The sequence below is a fragment of the Bactrocera oleae genome, chromosome 5, assembly GCF_042242935.1.
Source record: "Bactrocera oleae isolate idBacOlea1 chromosome 5, idBacOlea1, whole genome shotgun sequence".
NCBI lineage: Eukaryota > Metazoa > Arthropoda > Insecta > Diptera > Tephritidae > Bactrocera > Bactrocera oleae.
This window is the reverse complement of record NC_091539.1, coordinates 2,535,644-2,542,636: the sequence shown is the minus strand read 5'-3', so window position 1 is coordinate 2,542,636 and position 6,993 is coordinate 2,535,644. Positions and strand designations below refer to the sequence as shown.

Sequence of the window (6,993 nt, the reverse complement as noted above, 5' to 3'; positions counted from 1 at the left end):
TACATTACAAAATCTGTTTTACTTAAATTTTGTATTGTGTAGTTATAAATACATATTTTTAAAAATTTTTATATTCAATGACCCCTTTCATACTTCGTTCAAGCTAGTTTTAGTTTCCAGCTTTGGGCATATCTCCATCTAGCTTATATGTCTTCAAAAGTATACTTGATCTGGCTCGCAAACGATCCGCCATTGCATGCGGAAAACAACTTTTTGCAGAAAAATTTAGCTACATAAAATTTACCTTTGATATCCTGTCTATTATTTTTTTCGAAGTTTATATGTTGTAAGTTATTGTGTGTCATACCAGAAATTAGTAGTACAATCTGTAATCACATTTTTAAAAAATCAAATTATTTTCGGAGATATAGGTATTTTGCTGACCGGCATGCAAACTAGTTCAACCAGTTAAGGAACTTTAAACACGTTTTTCTTGAAACTGCCTTTTACAAAAGGATACCCACGATGTCTCAAGTTCTACTAAACAGAATTACATGAAATTTTGAGTGAGTCTTACTTGTAGACTTTTATATATCTGGAACTAGCAATATTCCCAAATTTAAATTTTTACTATTTTTAAAGTTTCGAAACAGTCAAAAAAAGTCGTACAAAAATTGTTTATTTACCAAGCAATGGCCATTTCGTAAAGAGGACATTACGACATTACTCTTGATTAATAATATTTTTGGTTTCAGATTGCTAAGAGGGCTTAAATCGTGGACATGCTTACGTGTCAATTTTTTGAGACCTCCACTTTATCAACTGCTAATTTTTGACTTTTTTTATTTATTGATTTTTTCCAGTATTCTTGTAATGTTAATAAATAATAAGTTGCATTTTTTTACGACACTTCAAAAATTATCTTAAATTCATGCTTCTACACTATAATCAACCCTTACGGCGATATGCGCTAATTTTCGAGGTAATTTAGTTATACAAATTGTTTTTTTCATATTTTCGTGCAAACATTATGTGGTAAGCTTTTTTCGACCAATTGCTTCGTATTTAACCACTGTGCCTGCAACAGTGCTGTCAGATAGTCGTATGTTAGAGTAACATGCCTCTTTAACATTTTCTGCTGCTGTCCTGCCAAACTTTCCAGAATATAAAAACAATGTTTAATAAAAAAAAAATTATAATTGGAAATTTTGTTTCTAATTTTACTAAACAAAGTTTATTAAGGAACAATAAGTTCTGAAAGGCATAGACAAGTAAGACGTTTCAAGGTGAACAAAAAACACGCAACATAAAAGATTGAAGTCAAGATCAGTAAAGTCCATTTTGGCATATTTACACCCTGCAATACTGCACTGTTTGCTCCCCTAGGAAGCATTGGGCACCAATATGTGGATTTAGAAGGCGGTTTCTCTTTGGCCGTGATTTACATTGTTCGGGTGCACCACCTGAATCGGGAACCAAGCGCGACACTTGAAGTAAAGAATTACCGATAAGCCGATAAAGAGCAGAAGCACTAAAGCAACCAAGAAATACAGCAATAAATCGGACATTTCACTTCACTTTTTTTTTACAAATTTTTAGGTGAAAATATCACAAGCGAACTCTTGCCTTTGTTTTTCTTAGTAGCTGTAAATAGAGCGCGTATGTTGCCAGACTTTATTATTCAGCACAATAAATTTAATTTTCAGAAATTATATTTTTTAGCAAAACAATGTGGCAAGTCTGTTGTTTATATCAAGGTTATGCCAGAACAGTTATGCGTAGACGTTTAAAATTTCAGTAGTTTTATTTTTCTTGAAAAGTGATAAGCAACTGCAGAAAATCTGTCGTCTAATACACCGTTATGGCAAAAAGAAACAGACGTCAGCGCCACATTGACAATGCGGATAAACGACGTTTATTTGTGAAAATTCAAAATTACCTCGATAAAAAATTCGATGAAATAGATTTATTTGGACTTTTGTCGGTGTGGGCCGTTTGCGTGTTAACTCTCATGGCTTTCGTGGTATTGCTCGTCTATATTTCCGTAGTCGCACAATCGTGGTTTTACAACTTAGTAATGGGCACGGCGGACGCCGAGGCGTTGTTAGAGAACGAAGAAATACTGTAAAAATAACAGTTGAACGGGAGAGAGAGCGGTGTCGATCGTCACGTGCCGAGAAAACGTGAGAGCGCTCAAGCGACCAGCTAAAACTTTCATTTGTAATTATTTGTTTTATTTATTATAAAGGGGGCTAATTACGCTTACTTGTAGATTTAGTCAGCTTTTCGTATTTTTTAAATAAAAAACTTATATTGTGTTAGCTTTTAAGTTAGAAATAGTAAAGAAAATTTAAATACTGTAATTAATAAAAAGCTATTGGTCACAAAGTACCTAATCCCACAATTTGATTTTTATATTTAATATTATTTTTCTTACTTTTTGTAGATATATATATTTTTATAAAACATTATTTTAAAATTTTCTTTTTTTTTTAATTTTTTAAGATATATACATGTTACTTGTTGATCAAAGTAAAAATATTTTTTAAAATTGTAATTTTTTTGGGAAATTTTTTTGGGATATTCACTAATATGATTTCAAAAAATATATTTAGAATTAATTTTTATAACCTGGAAAACATTTTTTTGTATTATATGCTAATTAAACTTTAAAAAAATTACATTTTCATAATTAAAAACAAAAATTTTCTAAACACATCTGGCTTCTAAAAGCTTAATACGAAAGTCAATATTCTGAATTTGTTTCAAACAAAAGTATTGAAATCGAAATTTATATAGCTTCCAACAATTTTTTACAAATTTTTTAAAGAAATATATGAAATCGAAGTTTTGCCAGCTTTTTAAAATTTGTTTGTAGAAAAGTTCTTTTAAAATATTTTTTATCAAAATTTATATACATATGTATATAGCTTCCGAAAATTGCTTATACAAAAATTTTGTTTAAATTTTTTTTATTAAAATCGTTAATATTTTGTCGAAATTTTTTTCTATATACATATATAAAACTGTCAAAACATTTTGGATTAAAATTCTGGTTCATTATTTTTTAATAAATTTGTAAACTTATTTTGTCGAAATATTTTTTTTCATATATATAAAATGGTCAATACATTTTTTTTAAAATTCTGCTTCATTATTTTTTATTAGAATCAAAAATTTATGATATTTTGTCAACAATTTTTTTTTTCATAATATAAAATTTTCAAATAATTTTTTGCTCAAAATATTTTTTGTTTTGAATTTTTTTAGTATTGAATTTTTTTTTACAATAAAATAAAACTTGTATAGCTTTTTAGTTTTTTTTACGAAAATTTTATTCAAATGTTTTTTATTGAAATAGTAAATTTATTTTATCAACATATTTTTTTTTCAAATATATAAGAAATATAATATCAAATATATATAAATTAAAATAGTCTCTTAATTCTTAAAAGAATGAAATATAAATTTCTAAAGCATTTTATTTTTTTAACAAAAATTTTGTTAAATTTTTTTTTTAAATATTGAATTTTTTTGTCGAAGTATTTTTTTACATATGTATAAAATTTTAATACATAAGTATATCTTTGTTTTTAAAAAAAATTTGTTTCAAAACTTTTATTGAAAGCGTAAATTTATTTTGTCAAACTTGTTTTTTTTTTATAAAATTTTTAAGATACCTATACATTATACAAACATTTGTATGTGGCATTTAAAATATGAGGTACATATATACATACATATGTACATACTATATAGGTATATGCATAATTCTTACACATAATTTTTGATTTTTAACCTTTTTGAAATAAAAATTTTTGCTTGGAAATCTTAAAACGATTAAAATTAGTTTACGGCAGCACCACTGACCCATTTCTTTCGTAGATGTGTGAAAATGTACGCACACCACGCGCTCTGCTCATGACTTTCTTATTCCGTTATAGGCGCTCGAATAGGTAGGTTATTTTACTCAAATATTTTCTTTGTTATTTTTTTCCTTCCTCAAGCGCCAACCTACAAAAAAAATTCAAGTTTGTCGTATTTTTATTGTTTTTGTTTTCGTCGAATCATCAATTTTATCAGAAATTCAGTTAGAATTGCAATTATGTAAACATTTGTAATGCAAGTATTTGTTAGCAAATATTTCCCTGTCAATAAAATTTAATGCATTTTCGAGCAAACTGACAGCACAGACACTGATTGGCTGGGCGGTCGGTCGGGCGATCGGTCACATAGCAGAGACAGGCGCTCCCCTTGCCGAACCATCAAGCGGAATTGTTGTCTCTTGGGCGCCTGCACTGATAACCGCAGAATTCATATGCTAAATGCAAACACACACACACACATGCATAGACTCCTTCATATGTATGTGAGTGTACGTGCTTGTGAAAAAATGTTTGCTTCATTACATGTGCTCCTGCATAGTTGCTCCCTTGCGTCACTCGGATTCCCGGCGGTGCGACGCTCGAAAGCCGCAGAGCTCGGCTAACAGCCACTGAAGACACAGCTGTTGATGGGCTATGCAAATAACCATCCACATATGTATGTGCATGCGAGCATGTGGTAGGTTATGGTGGCGTGCGAAAGGCAGAGAAAAAAGCAAATAAGCAATAACAACAAAAATAGGGAAGAGAGTAGCTCAACAATATGAAATGCAGACATACATACATACACACAAGTAAAGACAAACAAAAAGCCACCACCAACAAGCAGCAAAGTAAATCATGTAAACAAAAAGTGCCGTACGCAACAATAACAATAAAAATATATAATGGTCAGGGCTAACATTTCATTAGCGCGCCAGGAAATATTTAGTGTAAGGTTAGTGCTGGCGAAGGGCGCTGAATGTGTGGAGAGAGAGAAAGAGAGAGAGTGCGAGTGTGTGTTTTCGTGACTCTGTTAATGACTTAACAGTGAATTGTGCAATGAGTGCATGACTTTTGGCAGCGTTGCCATATCGTGAGATAATTTCGATGTTAAAAGTCACGAAGTTTTCGTAAAAAATTTGTATAATCTCAAAAAAAAATATTTCTTAAAATAACTAAAAATTCATCCACAGAAGAATGTTTTGTGAGACCACTGAATTTGTATTTATTTTGAAAATTTTATTATGTCTTTTTTAATACAAACAAGAAAAAACGTTAACTGCGGCTGTACCACAGCTATAATGCCCTTTGAAAATACCAAATATTCCTTACAAGAACTTTGATCGGTCAGTTTGTCTGTCAGCTATATGCTATAGTAGTCTGTTATCAGTCGTTATCAGCTTTTAAGTGAGAAAAGGACGGGGGCAATATTTCAGACCGATATCTCAAAAACTGAGGGACTAGTTCGTATATATACAGACGGACGGACGGACAGACAGATAGACATGGCTAAATCGACTTAGCTCTCCGCGCTGATCATTTATACCTATATTATATATATATATATATACACTTATTAAGGTGTCTGACGTTTCCTTTAAGGTGTTACAAACTTCGTGTCAAACTTACCCTGTTCAAGGTATAAGAATGTCCTTAAACACTATAATATAGCGTAAGGCCATCGTTTATTGAAGCATCTCTGGCAATACATCAATCACTGCAGTAAAATTTGTGACTATACTAAACGCTTCGTAGAAGCTTCGTAGTTCAAAGGGCTGGCTTTAGTATCAAAATTAGATATCAAGTCTCTATTAAGCTTCGAAAAATGTGTTGACATTCTGTACGACGTAAATTTTAATTCCTATTAAAAATGAAGCTGCATCTGGTATTACAAATGACATGTAGGTCTATGTAGGGCATTACAGTCAGCCAGTGTAACCTAAATTCCATTACAAACCGAAGCACAACAGAAATTTTGTACTTTATTCCGGGGCGTTGACAACTTTGGAACTGAATGTTCCTTTCGCTCAAAAGCCAGTCAAACTTTAGAGGGATGAGTGTAGGAAATATGCTTAAATTGATTCCATGAGAGCATATATTCTATCGGCAAATTTGTAGGCGTTTTTCTGGTTCAAGTAGAGGAAAAAGTAATATTTTAAAATAAAATCATCATACCTAAGTCATATCACACCGATTGCATGAAGAGTCATCAGTTTTATTTCAATTTTTTCCAAAACTCAACACGGTTACGACTGTAACTTAACAGCGCAAAGACGAACAGCTGATGCGCTGACAGCATCTTTGCGAGCATACCTTTAAAAGAGAGTGAGAGGTTGCATGCGGCACTCTCGTATTAGCGAAAGATTAATAGTCAGCAGCAAATGCAGTTAATGGCAATTATTTATGGACTGCATGCTATTGCTGCTACCTGTATGCAACATGTTTGAAGGTTTTAAAGTCTGGCCGAATCGGTATTTTGAGTGAATCAACGTATATGCTGCTTGTGGATTTTATGTTGATGGTGGTCGCGTGAGACAAATACTGACGGATTAACAATAAGTGCAGAAAATATTCATTCATGACAAGAACATGTATTCGGGCCTAGTTGATTTTACAAAGCAGAGTGGGGGTCTAACAAACGGTAGTTTCTGGGTTCAAATCTCTGCGTATTTCGAGTTTCTCTTCTGTGGCTAATTTTCATTTGGAAATTCGCTGCGTTCGTGTGGTTAAGGAATTAATTTATGCTTTAATCTTCAGTTTTGGTCTAGGTCGTTCAAATTGCAGACACACAACCAGACACTTGGACCTTGATTATATTTACTACACAATCTTGTGGGAACTGAACGCCACTGCACTTAGAAAGCTATTACCGCCGGTAGTCATGCAATCTTATAACTAACCTGTCTTCATCGTCGAAGTGTGATGAAGCCAGTGACTAATTGTTCTCAGCTGTTAAATTTCTTAGCTCTAACTGAATCATCTGCTTGGCACATACATATTTGCGGTCATCAAACAATGCGTTCCACAAATGCTCAACAGTCAGCTGCTCAAACACACATACACTCGCATTCAACGTTTGGCGCTGTCGCAACGCAACATCGAACCAGCCGACGAACAACTAACTTCGCCAGCAGCGCGAGCATCGAGCTGTTCATTAGAAGTTGGTTGGCTTGCTGCGCTGTGCGAG

At 32.5% G+C, this 6,993-nt stretch overlaps 1 long non-coding RNA gene across 1 annotated transcript; it reads left to right on the top strand.

The window, feature by feature from the left end:
- Positions 1-1,112: 1,112 nt before the first annotated feature.
- On the top strand, positions 1,113-2,344 carry LOC118680311 (uncharacterized). Its single transcript, XR_004975842.2, has 2 exons — positions 1,113-1,599; positions 1,663-2,344. It is a non-coding gene; the product is annotated as an uncharacterized lncRNA (long non-coding RNA).
- The last annotated feature ends 4,649 nt before the right edge of the window (positions 2,345-6,993 follow it).